We start from the raw sequence: 14254 nt of genomic DNA, 5'->3' as shown, positions 1-14254 counted from the left end.
ATGATATCTTAGTTCTGGCCTCTTGAATCATTGAGACTATGAAAGCAGTGCCTGGAATTGTAATTTAGGGAGAGCCATTGAGGCAGTGCTCTGTTCTTATTACGCATTTCATATTTAGGAAATGTAGTCTTGTATCAACAATATATCTTAGTTTTCTTTCCATATGCCTATTCTTTTCTTTCCTTTATAATCACTACACCTATGAAGCCCACATTCTTAAGCTTAATTTTGAAATTTTGGCTGCCTCCAATCTTTCTAAATTTATTGTCATTAACAGATTTTCTGAGTACTCTGATTCGCTTGCATTGAATATTTACACCATCTCTTTCCATCAGAACAAAGTATATCACTTCTAGTTTTTGCTGAAAATATCCTTTGGACTAAAAAGGACCAAGATCTGAGGTGTTAATGAAAACTGACACTTTCTTCAATATCCCTCTCCAGTCTGCTTTATGTTTGTGGCGTTTACAACACTATGTGCTTACATCACTTGGTTTCCCCTGTTGAAATCAAAGCCACATGAGGAGGGGATCTGTGGCATATATTTTGCATCATAGCATCTTCCTAACAAAGCCTGTAACTAGAGAAGGTGCTTAATGAAGCTTGGCTTTCTTATACACGTCTACCTCTCTTTCTATAATTAAAGCAACAGTGACAAAGAAGGGATCATGATTGTAGAGTTGCCTCTGGTTTATAAATTGTTTCAGAGAGGCTTCTATATTTTTAGTGAAAAATAAAAGCAATGTTAGGAATAAACATTAGCAATTGTTCCCCTCATCTGGTGGCTCAGTTGGTAAAGAATCTGCCTGCAATGTGGGAGACTAGGGTTCAATCCCTGGGTCTGAAAGATTCCCTGGAGAAGAGAATGGCAACTCACTCCAGTATTCTTGCCTGGAGAATCCCATGGACAGAGAAGCCTGGTGGGCTAAAGTCCATGGAGTCACAAAGAGTCAGATATGACTAACACTTTAACACTTTCTGGTAGTTACAGCCTTCATTTCAGTTACTCAGTCGTGTCCAACTCTTTGCGACCCCATGAACCACAGCACTCCAGGCCTCCCTGTCCATCACCAACTCTTGGATTCCACCCAAACCCATCGGTGGTTGAGTCAGTGATGCCATCCAACCATCTTATCCTTTGTTGTCCCCTTCTCCTCCTGCCTTCAATCTTTCCCAGAATCAGGGTCTTTTCCAATGAGTCAGCTCTTTGCATCAGGTGATCAAAGTATTGGAGTTTCAGCTTCAACATCAGTCCTACCAATGAACACCCAGGACTGATCTCCTTTAGGATGGACTGGTTGGATCTCCTTGCAGTCCAAGAGACTCTCAAGAGTCCTCTCCAACACCACATTTCAAAAGCATCAATTCTTCAGCACTCAGCTTTCTTTATAGTCCAGCTCTCACATCCATACATGACCACGGGAAAAACCACAGCCTTGACTAGATGGACTTAGTCACCATTATTTCTGGCTCTGTGCCTTCCAGGAATGTAGTGGAATCACATTTGTTGGCTATTTTATGGTTGAGAATGATGAGAGATCTGGTCTGTCAGTTGAGAAGGAAGGTGTACTTCCTGGCCAGAGCACTGACTCATTGGTAAGAGTATAATTTCTCTTTCCCTCTGACTCAGCTACTGGCAGCATCTGAGACAGTGGCTGTTCCAGCATCCAGCCTGGAGTGATGAGCAGAATTCTCATGGGAGTTCAAATTTGAATGGGAGAATAATAGGAGTGAAGAATAAGCCTTCACTGTTTTAAAACCCTGAGATATGGGGACTATGCGTAACCCTAGAATACTTTAACCTACTTCATGCATAACTTTTCCACCACTTTCAGGCCTCATATAATTACTTTTGTATGTTTCTTTCCACATTTTGCTTCACACTCATGAAAAAAAAAAAACAGGAAACATATATACAAAAATATGGGGCATTTTTGCAATCAAAAAAGGATTATATTGTACCCACTGATTTGTAGATTTTTACAAAAATAGAATTATATTGTATGCATTATATTCTGTTCTGCATAAAAAATTTTGTATAAAACAATTAATGTACTTCTATATTTAATAATTTTGAGAAATGCTAATTTTATAATTAAGATTTATAAGTTCTTAATTATAATAATTTTATATTATTATTATTAATTATAATTATATATATATTATATTTTCTGTACTTTCTAAAAATTTAAATTTATTTATTTATTTATTATTATTATTTTTAAAATTTTTATTTTTACTTTATTTTACTTTACAATACTGTATTGGTTTTGCCATACATTGACATGAATCCACCATGGGAGTACATGAGATCCCAAACATGAACCCCCCTCCCACCTCCTTCCCCACAACATCTCTCTGGGTCACCAGCCCCAAGCATGCTGTATCCTGCATTGGACATAGACTGGTGATTCGATTCTTACATGATAGTACACATGTTTCAATGCCATTCTCCCAAATCATCCCACCCTCTCCCTCTCCCTCTGAGTCCAAAAGTCCGCTATACACATCTGTGTCTTTTTTGCTGTCTTGCATACAGGGTCATCATTAAAATTTATTTATTTTAATTGGAGACTAATTACTTTACAATATTGTATTGGTTCTGCCACACATCAACTTGAATCTGCCACGGACATACACGTGTTCCCCATCCTGAACCCCCCTCCCACCTTCCTCCCTGTACCATCCCTTTGGGTCATCCCAGTGCACCAGCCGCAAGCATCCTGTATTGAACCTGGACTGGTGATTCATTTCTTATATGGTATTATACATGTTTCATTGCCATTCCCCCAAATCATCCCACCCTCTCCCTCTCCCACAGAGTCCAAAAGACTGTTTTATACATCTGTCTCTCTTTTGCTGTCTATACAGAAGAAAAATTTCAGATAAATTTCTATCTTTTAAAATTGTTCTCAATTTAGGAAGATAATTCTATTTACAATTAAGGTTAAGTTATACAGCATTCTTTTTACTCCATTATGTTCTAATCTGGGCTTCCCCAGTGGCTCAGCAATAAATAATCCACCTGTTAGTGCAGGAAAAGCAGAAACACAGGTTCTGTCCCTAGATCAGGAAGAACCCCTGGAGGAGTAAATGGCACCTCACTTTGGTAATCAATTCCAGAAAAATCTAATGCAGCTTGCAGAAGAATCAGACATGCCTGGGCAACTAAGCAACAACAATAACAATGTTAATTGCTATTAACAAATAAACAAAAGTCTAATTTGGATTTGTTGCACTTTGAAATATATGAAAAATATAAACAAGGAAATGTAATTACCAAGAAAATTTTTATACAAGTTTTTAAAATGCATCCAGTAAACAAGATTGTTTACAACAAAACACTGGCTAACTTTTCATATTCTGAGGATATAATTGTACCCTTTTAATCTATTCAAGTTTCACGTAAAGGCTAGATTATTTTATAAATATTTGCTTCTCTTTTCACAAGTATAATTAAATCCCTCATGTAAAATATTGTCAAATTATGGTAAGACCAAGCAAACTTTGTTTTAGTTGTGGGAAATGAGTACTGTGTGGTGACTTGAAAAGTCTCTGTTCCTGATATACATAAAACAATTTCAAGAAGACAGGACCTATATTAAAAATAACTTAACAGGAGAATATATAATTAAGGGCTAATTATTATTACTTGCAATTATAAAATAAAGGTTTTTGGCTTTTTAGACAAAACTTCATCTTCCGAGAAGAAAATGCAAAGATGATGCAGCTTTTATGGGAAAAAAATCAACTTTCTACAAGACTGATTTCCTGAGAATTTGCTTATAAAAATGTTCCCTTATATATGAACCATCTTGGTATATATCATTAATATATAACAGCATAGTAAAATCAGTCTTTATTAATCATTGTTCCTTTGTGTCTTAGATGACCCAAACATAACTGAGGATTTTAAGTTGCAAGTTTGTCATTTCTTGTCATTTATAGAAATAATTAAAATTATACAAAGTGTGTCATTTCACTCACTGTTTATCATTAGTAGGGTGCTAATTTTGAGATACATTTATAAACATAATTTATTATATATTTATATTATTCAAACAGACATGCAAACTCAATTACTAGGATATTTTTGCCTGCTTAATGTATGACACAGACAGATCTCATTTTACTGCTTTATTACACTTGATATTGCAGTTGTTACAAATCAAAAATTTGCAGTGATGGAATTCCAGCTGAGATATTTCAAATGCTCAAAAAAAGGATGATGCTATAAAAGATGATGCTATTAAAGTGCTGCACTCAATATGCCAGCAAGTTTGGCAAACTCAGCAGTGGTCACAGGACCGGAAAAGCTCGGTTTTCATTCCAATCTCAAAGAAAGGCAATGCAAAAGGATGTTCAAACTACCAAACAATTGCACGCATCCCACAAGCTAGCAAAGTAATGCTCAAAATTCTCCAAGTTAGGCTTCAACAGTACATGAACCGAGAACTTCCAGATGTACAAGCTGGATTTAGGAAAGGCATAGGAACCAGAGATCAAATTGCCAATATCCACTTGATGATAGAAAAAGCAAAGAATCTCAGAAAAATATCTACTTCTGCTCTATTGCCTATGCCAAAGCCTTTGACTGTGTGGATCACAGCAAACAGGAAAATTCTTCAAGAGATGGGAATACTAGACCACCTTACCTGCCTCCTGAGAAATCTGTATGCAGGGCAAGAAGCAACTGTTAGAACGGGACATGGAATAACAGACTGGCTCCAAATTGAGAAAGGAGTACCTCAAGGCTATATATTGTCACCCTGCTCTTTAACTTATATGCAGAGTACATCATGTGAAATGCTGGGCTGGATGAAGCGCAGCTGAAATCAAGATTGCTGGAAGAAATATCAATAACCTCAGATATGCAGATGACACAATCCTTATGGCAGAAAGCAAAGAAAAACTAAATAGGCTCTTGATGAAAGTGAAAGAGGAGAGTGAAAAAGTTGGCTTAAAACATTTAGAAAACTAAGATTGTGGCATCTGGTCCCATCACTTCATGGTAAATAGATGGGGAAGCAATGGAAATAGTGACAGAATTTATTTTCTTGGACTCAAAAGTCACTGCAGATGGTGACTGCAGCCATGAAATTAAAAGACGCTTGCTCCTTGGAAGAAAAGTTATGACCAACCTAGACAGTGTATTAAAAAGAAGAGACATTACTTTGCCAACAAATGCCCATCTAGTCAAAGCTATGGTTTTTCCAGTAGTCATGTATGGTTGTGAGAGTTGGACCATAAAGAAAGCTGAGCACCAAAGAATCGATGCTTTTGAACTGTGGAGTTGGAGAAAACTCTTGACAGTCCCTTGGACTGCAAGGAGATCCAACCAGTCAGTCCTAAAGGAAATCAGTCCTGAATGTTCATTGGAATGACAGATGCTGAAGCAGAAGCTCCAACACTTTGACCACCTGATGTGAAGAACTGACTCCTTGGAAAAGACCCTGATGCTGGGAAAGATTGAAGGCAGGAGGAGATGGGGATGACAGAGGATAAGATGGTTGGATAACATCACTGACTCGATGTACATGAGTTTGAGAAAACTGCAGGAGTTGGTGATGGACAGGGAAGCCTGGCTTGGTGCAGTCCATGGGGTTGCAAAGACTTGGACACGAATGAGTGACTGGACTGAACTGAGCTAAATGACATCTGTCAAGTCTGTCAGTGCTATTTTACGAATAGCATTTTCTCACTTTGTGTCTGTGTCAAATTTTACTAATTCTTCCAGCATTTCAAAGTTTTCTGTGGTTACTGTATTTGTTTTGGTGATTGGTGATTAGTGATTTTGATGTTACTATTGTAATCATTTTGGAGTGCCATAAATCACACTCTTATAAAACAGAAAACTTAATGGATGTTGTGTGTGTTCTGACTGCTGCATTGAGTGGGTGCTGATCCCCCATCTCTCTCTCTTTCTCCTCAGATCTCTTTATTCCCTAAGAAATTACAGTGTTGAAAGTAGGCCAGTCAATAGACTTACAATGGTCTCTACATGTTCAAGTGAAAGAAAGAGTAACATGTGATCACTGTATTATGCAAACATAATTTTTATATGTATTGGGGCTCAAAAATTAATATGATTCACTTTATTTTGATATTTCACTTTACTGCTGTGGTCTGGAATGGAACCCACAATAATCTTCAAGAAATGCTTGTACTATATGTTTCTTATCCATGAAAAACAGAAACATATAGCTCAGATATTAAAGGCTTTTATTTTCTTATATCTCAATCATTTAAAAAGTCATTTATATGACAAAAAATGGTTTTGCGAGAATATGACCCTGCACTCCAGCACAATATTTTCAATTCTCAGGGAACAATGTACAATAAGAATAGAAACTTGTCAGCTATTTTAAAAAGTTAATCAAGTTCTTTGTTGAAGAGCACTGCCTAATTCTGGAAGACACATAAACTCAGTGAAGAAAAGCTATTTGGGTTTTAACTTTTAATCGATAACAATATAAGCTCTGGGTTATAATTTTACACCTTCATCCAAGCTGATAAAGAGTCTAAACTCCTATTCCTATAAAGAGAGTGAAATAGAAAGAGGAAAAGAGAAGAGAGAAAGAGAAAGAAACTCAAATAGGATGCTTTCATCATTTTTATAAAATATTTCTTGCAGAAAACTACCACCAAACAGCTTTAAATAATGCACAAAATACTTGATCATTTTTTCCAAAAAATGTTTTCTTTAGCAGTTATGTTCCATATTCTCCGATGAAATGAGAAAAAAAAATTGGGGCTTCAGGAATAACTCTTCCAACTTCCAGGAATTTGTCTAAAAATAATCACCTGGTTGTAAAAGCTCATGTTTCAGGAAGAAGTTTTCCTCCAGGCATTCCTGCAAGTCATGAGCAGGTAAGGCATTTATGGCAGGAGAAAAATGATATGCCAAGGGCTTTCATATCTCTACCTACAACATTCCTTATCCATCCATCTTAGAAGCTGAGTGAACTTACTACAAGTGCCTCAACTGTTTAAGAACATGTGATGGAATCTTTTCCAAGGCAGTTGAGTTACATTTGAATACTGGGACAAAGATTCAAGTAAGCTACCATTCTTAATGTAATATATATACAATGTGAACATACGTAAATGTAATAAATGCACATATAATAAACATACAACAGGAGATTCAAATTGTCTTTTTTGTTTATTCAGTCATTTAATTCTTAACAGAAATAATGATGATCATATGCCCTGTTTTTACACAGCAACTGTGTGCCAGCAAACCCTGGCGGGTTTACATTATTTTATTTAATCCTCCAACCACATTAAATGATTTATTTTTGTTAATTTACACATGGTGAACCTGAAGCCCAGACAGGTTAAGTAAACTGTCCAAGACCATACGGCTAGTAAACGGCAAAGTCAGTACTGAGAGTAAAGATGTTTGGTTTACAAATCTGTATTTATTCCACTGTGTCACGCTGAAATTAATCCAATGTCAAGGTAATCCTGCAGTGATAATAGGAAGGAATTATTTTCACTGTAAATAAATCAATACGTTGGCACTTATTGTGTAAGTGTATGTGCCAGAGACAGCAAAAATAATTTTCTAATGTCTTATTTAATCCTCCCGATACTTCAATATTATTCCTAACATTTTGAAATAAATTTTTTAAGAACCCAAGGCAAAGAGAGGTTATGACCCTTGCCGTAATCTCATTTGGCTAGAATGTGGTAGATCTGTGATTAGAGTCAAGGCACACAGTGTCTAGAGCCCACAGACTATAAGTGAAATTAAGATTCTGGGTTGGGTCTAAGACACAAGAAAATAGGTCTGAGCAACTGTTTAGTAAATATTCTTTGCTCTTACACCCGTAAGTGTGCCAATTATCTAGGCAGTGGTCTCAACATTCCACTACACTTTCCCTGTTCAGATAGTAATTAAAGCATATGGTGTAATATCAGCTGAGACCTTGCTGTTCTTTACGATCAACAGAATTATGTGGAACTCAAGTTGAAAGCAATCTTTTGGTCCACACGCTGATGATCTGTTTTTGTTTAAGTGCTACTGTAAAAGTTTCATTTTAAGATATACCCTGAACTCAAAGAACAAAAAAGAGTAGAGAAGGAGAAATTTTGCAAAGATTCTTAACACGGATACTTTAGTGTGCTAATTCTTAGATGTAAAGGGAAGTGAAGAAGAAAAATAAGTGAAAAGAAGTACGTGCACTTAGAAGCTCTACAGCAGGTGACTTAGCAAAGCGAAGTGTTTTTACGGCTAATTTTATGTATAAACTTGACTAGGCCATAGTATCCATTTATTAAACAAATACTACTCAGTGTGTTGCTGTGAAGGTATTTTATAAACGAGGTCAACTTCTACAATCCTAGATCTTAATTAAAAGGTTGTTGTTGTTTAGTCGCTAAATTACATCTGACTCTTTTTGAGACCCCATAGACTGTAGCCATCAGGCTCCCCTGTCCATAGGGTTTCCCAGGTGAGAATACTGGAGTGGGTTGCCATTTCCTTCTCCAGGGGATCTTCCTGAACCAGGGATAGAATCTGACTCTCCTGCATTGTCAGGTGAATTCTTGACCACTGGGCCACCTGGGAGGCCCTAAATATACGGACACTATAGAAATGTGCCATCGGTTCGTACTTAGAGTTGACTTTAAGTGAAGGAGATTACCTTCTATAAAGTTAGCGCGACTTAGTCAATCAGTTGAGGGCTTTAGGAGGAAAATTGAGGCTCTCTGGATAAGAAGAAATTAGTCTTAGGACTGCAGCCTCAACTCCATATTTTGAACTTGCCAACACCCACAGTTGTGTAAGCTAACTCCTTAAAATAAATCATACAAAATATATGTTTATAAACTAAATCACATACATATATATAATATGTATTGTTAAATGATGTGTATATATTTTTTATTGTTTCTGTTTCTCTGGGGAACCCTGACTGTTACAAGTGCTTATTTCAATCATTCTCAACAGTAACAGCATTAATTACCAGCAATAATAGACACTTCAGAGGATACAGCCAAATGCAGATAATTCTGTCTCACAACATCTGCCATCATCTGTGTTGCTTGGACTCAAAATATTCTGTTCAAAAATGTAACTTATTTTATTTTCAGAACACTGACCTCATTTTGACAAAAACACACTTTGATTTGGCCATGGGTCAATGAGGGTTCAAGTATCGTGATGTGTTTATGTATTGTGTTTGAAGAAACTGTTTCTTTTATGAAAGATATATTTCTGGAATGCTTTTATTTTTCAGTGATACTAAGGGAGATTATAAATAATTTTTTCTTATGGTAAATATTTTCATACAAATGGATCTAAATAAAGGTAATGAAAAATAAAGATTTAAAAAATCATGGCTTTGTATCAACTTTTAATATTAAAGGTTAACTTGACCATTACTTAAGTTTAAGTACTAATGAGTTATTTGACCTACTTGATATGTTAAAGTAATACATTACATAAATACCACTTTCATTGCCACTATTCAAATTTAAAGAAGGCTGGATTTATATTACAATGTTTTACTCTGAAGCTCTGAAGTTTTTGTATTTTAGAGTTATATAATCTCTGAATTGTTTATCTGAAATGCAAGTGATTTCTTTATAAAAATCAGCTAATATTTTATAAAGCAATTATCCTTCAATAAAAAATAAATTTTAAAAATTGTTAATATAAATATGATACTTTTTACATATTTATATTAATTATTATGTTAAGCAAAAATAAGATGAAACTCAGATTCCCTTTATATAGTTGAAAAATGAAATGAGTTATTAATGTTACAATTTAAAATCAATGTGAACAAATTATTATGCCTATGAACTGAACTGAACTGAACTGAATTGAAGGACAATGCTAGTAATTTATTTATAAAACAATACAGTGTTATTTCCTATGCTTCATGATGGCTTCAATTGGAACACATTTCTTGTTTTAAAAGAAATAACACAATCATAGTCTCTTTATAAAAAAAGTTTGGTAGTAAGGTGCATTTAAATATCAAAGAATGAACTGATTGCACATTTACCAAATATCCTTGTAATTAAAATCCATGAAGTAAAGAAGTCTCAATACATAAAGTCCAAGACAGTCACTGTCTGGTGTTGGGTTGAACCCAGTATTTCTTCAATTTATTTAAGATGAAACCCCAGATTAGGGTGCCCTAACAACAAAGTCAAAGTTAATTAGCCTTAACTAACAGACAAGTAGTAAACTGCTTGAGGTCAGCTCCACCCTCAAGAAAGTGGACATTAGTGAGAAGTTTTAAAGCACTGTCTGTTTTTATAGGCAGTGCAGGGAAAGGCTAAGCCAATAAAATGTAATGGTTCCAGTCTATATTTTAATAGTAACTTCCAAAAAACAGAACACTTCCCTTAGGTTTGAAGGCAAAGCCTTGTACCCAGCTAAAAATGATCCTTGAACATAGAAAATTGCTATCATTTTATTTTCATCCTGAACATTGAATGTAACAAGTGAAACAGCAGTCAAACACATACCAATCATTGGCTTTCTTGGATAGGACCACTCATGCCTTGGGCCATATAGAGACCCCCCACATGGACCACCGTATGGTCCCTCAGTTTACCCATTAGGTAAATCATTAGAGGCTCCCATTGGTCTGTTTGGTAGGAAGAAAGAAAAGCCAATCTAAGAATCTTGGGATGCTGTTGGGAAATGTTAGGCTTGAGCAGCTGTAGTCAATTACGGCTTCATTTTCTCTCCGGTCGTCTTTGGTTGCATGCCATAACTGCACGGGGCATTGAGGTTTATGGCTCTGAAATAGCCTTGTCATTTTGTGAAGCCTAACAGAGCAAAGAGGTTTGATAAATGGTTAAAAAAAAAGTTGCTTTGAAAGCTGCTTCAATCAGATTTGTTTTCTGGTTTTGTGTGTTGTTTTTTTTTTCAGAATCCCAGTAGTCCTCAAGCATCTAGGAAGTAAACATTGATGGGACAAAACTGATAAAATAAAAACTTTAAAAATCCATGCCTTGCTTTGTTTATAAGGTGTTTATCTGCATGCTATGGTAAATTAATCTAATAAATGGTTTACTTATTTACTCTTAGAAAGAGCACTTACTTGGAACACTAGAGCAAAGATGTCATAAATTGGTCACAAAGATGATATGGGCTGCAACACTAAAGGATTCAAACTTTTCATTTTATTCCCATATAGAAATACGACTGTTTTTACTGATATATTTTTAATTTATGTCATTACTTAAGATAGGAGAAAAATATGTATAAAATGAATTTTATTGCAATTACATCTATTCCAGTGCCAGTAGGCCCATCAGCTGATAAACACTGTTGAATACTTACAGTGGGAAAGAAAGGTGGAGAGGTCTATTAAGAGAGCCAGGGCTTTATAGACTCATTTACTGAACTGACTAATAAGTATACATATCTAAACATGTTTCACTGTATTGAAAAGAAATCATGAGGAATTCTGGAAGCCAATGACTTGAGAAATTTGTGCTAATTTACAGCAGACGGCAGAAGCAACAGGGCATTTTTCCACTAGTGTTCAATGTAATTGCAACAGTGATGGGATTCAGACTCTGTTCCATGTGAAATTTGTCTTTCATCCAATCAACGCAAACAACTAATGCACTGCAAGGTATATTATACTCCATCCACTTCCCAATAAAGTCAGTGGTGTCCAATCAGACACCTATTGTTAGCAGAGAATCTGAAATTGATACAATCATCACATTGATCCAAAGTTGTCAATCATCCTACATCTGTACTTCCTCCTTTCTCGTCCCCCAGAATATATAGATTCCAATGGATATTGTCATACTTATTCCAATTTTTAGAAACCAATAGTGGAAATCGTAGGTTTTTCAAATTATTGGTATATATAATTTTAAAAATGTTTCAAATATGTATTTTTTCTACTTGGCATTTAATACTTTGAAAAATGTAATTCACTTTCCATTGAAAACTGATTTTACCTTTATGTATTTTATTTATTTCTTTTTAAAGTACTGAAACCTATGCTACACCAAAAAGTCTTATGATTTATACAGATATCTTGACATTCAATTTTTTCTATTGTATTTGTCTATATATATGATACAAAACTAAAACCTATTATGTCTATAATTTTTGTAAGAATTTATTCACTAGAGATTTATGTTTTCCTACTATAAACTCATTGTTGCTAAGTCGCTAAGTCACTTCAGTCGTGTCTGACTCTGTGCGACCCCATAGACAGCAGCCCACTAGGCTCCTCTGTCCCTGGGATTCTCCAGGCAAGAATACTGGAGTGGGTTGCCATTTCCTTCTCCATTACAAACTCATTAGGGTTTTCAGATGAGTAGACTGAAAGCTTAAAGGCAGGGACATGAATTTTATAAACTTTGCAATCATAATCTTAAATATTCCCAATATCTTGGCATCATACTACATAATGGAAGAATAAGATATCTATGTTAAGTAAACATCTCGTCTATGGCCACTTACTTCTGAAGATGTCTGAGTTTATTATTCATTATGTTTGCATTTACCTTCTCACAGTTTAGTAGTGTCTGTCAGTTCCTTAAGAGTCAAATGATGTCAGGGCACTGGTTGTAGAAAACTAATAGATTAAACATTGAAAATGTCAAGTTCTGATATGGTAATAGAATCTTTCAAATACTCCTCTAGTCTTATGGCAGTATGAATGAAGTACGACTTTTACTCACATTTCAGCCCCCATCTAATTAACTGTCCTGTATCATTTATAGCTGAACAATTTTGTCCATGTATTATCAGATGGTTATAAAACTATTTTCTTAGATGTTCTCTTATGCCCAACAAAATAATACCTAGTGATCTAGGAAACCACATGCAAATAATTAGAACACAGTTCTGAACAATATATTTAATAATGTAGACCAAGTTCACAATGATATTAAGATTGAGATGAACATTTAAATATATTTTGTGCTGAATTGAAACATAAAAATAGGAAAGAAGAATGTGGATCAGGAATGTCAAATTTATACATTTGAATAATAGGAGAAATTTCTGAAATCTCATCTGTAAAGAAGTACATTCAATATTCACTAAGATTGTTTAGAATAATTCATTAAACAAAGATAATTAAGCCAATGTGTAACTTGATTATAGAAATGAATGTGTTTTTATTATACTCATATCTGTGTCACAAATAGAAAGATAATTACCATTTCTCAGATTCTGATTTCCCCACCCTGAACTCCAGTTGCTGTTTGTTACAAAAATGGTTGCTAAGAATATATATATATATATATATATATATTCTTATATTCACACATACGTACACATCATTGTGCATATCAATGACATGGGGAGCAGATGCCACCCATAGGATAAATGATGTCATTGCCATTTGAGCTACTAAGGTAGTAAACAGCGACAAAATTAGGTCATTACTGACCAGGGCTATGCACATGTGACAAAATTGTTTCACAAAGGGAAGAATTGTAGCACCTGTTTACAGAGTTGCTATTAATATTCATATATCCACCCAGAAAATCATATGTAAGCAGATGGATGAAATTTGAAACCTGTCAAAGCACAATTTCTTAATTGCTTTAAATAAAACATTCCTGCAGTTGGTGGAGAAGCAATTAGATGCTTGCTGTATTCATTACCATCTTCCAGTGTCACAGTTTTCATAATTAGGAAAACTAATATGCAGGATATCCATCACAACATTGGTGATTGATACAAAACTTAACTTTCAAGTCTTCAGCGACAGTTGTAGAGAATACAGATATGCCTCGTACCACAAAGTTAAGCAAATGATATTTAATTTTTCATAGTTTTTAATGTGTAGGTAGAAAATTTCAGACCTGGAAATTATATTAGATAGCATATTAATTAGAAGAGGAAATGCAACTCACTGTAGTATTCTTGCCTGGAGAATCCCACATACAGAGGAGACTGGTGGGCCACAACCTATGGGGTCACAGGGTTGGACACAACTTAAGCAATTTAGTATGCAAGCACAGTATATTAATTAGACTTACAATATAATTAGACTTACTTGAAACTTATATATTGAGAAATTTGTATCTTTCTAACCAGAACGTTCTACATTATGCCCATAGGATTTTTGTTAATCTTTGCTTAGTGGCAAAATAATAATATAGCCATATTATGATGTGGTTAATAGAATGAGTTTAAGTCTTATAAATGTTTCTATTAATACTTAAAAAATAATTATTTGATTTAGTCATGTTTTAGTTATCAGATGTCAATCTAGTAAAAATGACTCAGAGAATCAATCAATCT

General features: G+C 34.9%; 1 long non-coding RNA gene across 1 annotated transcript; it reads right to left on the bottom strand.

Moving 5' to 3' along the window:
• Positions 1-10415: 10415 nt before the first annotated feature.
• LOC121816809 (uncharacterized) lies at positions 10416-13920 on the bottom strand. Its single transcript, XR_006056520.2, has 3 exons — positions 13864-13920; positions 12502-12572; positions 10416-10794 (listed from the first exon to the last, which is right to left on the bottom strand). It is a non-coding gene; the product is annotated as an uncharacterized LOC121816809 (long non-coding RNA).
• Between the last annotated feature and the right edge of the window lie 334 nt (positions 13921-14254).

Source organism: Ovis aries, chromosome 16, assembly GCF_016772045.2.
Source record: "Ovis aries strain OAR_USU_Benz2616 breed Rambouillet chromosome 16, ARS-UI_Ramb_v3.0, whole genome shotgun sequence".
Lineage (NCBI taxonomy): Eukaryota > Metazoa > Chordata > Mammalia > Artiodactyla > Bovidae > Ovis > Ovis aries.
This window is presented reverse-complemented; position numbering and strand designations above follow the sequence as displayed.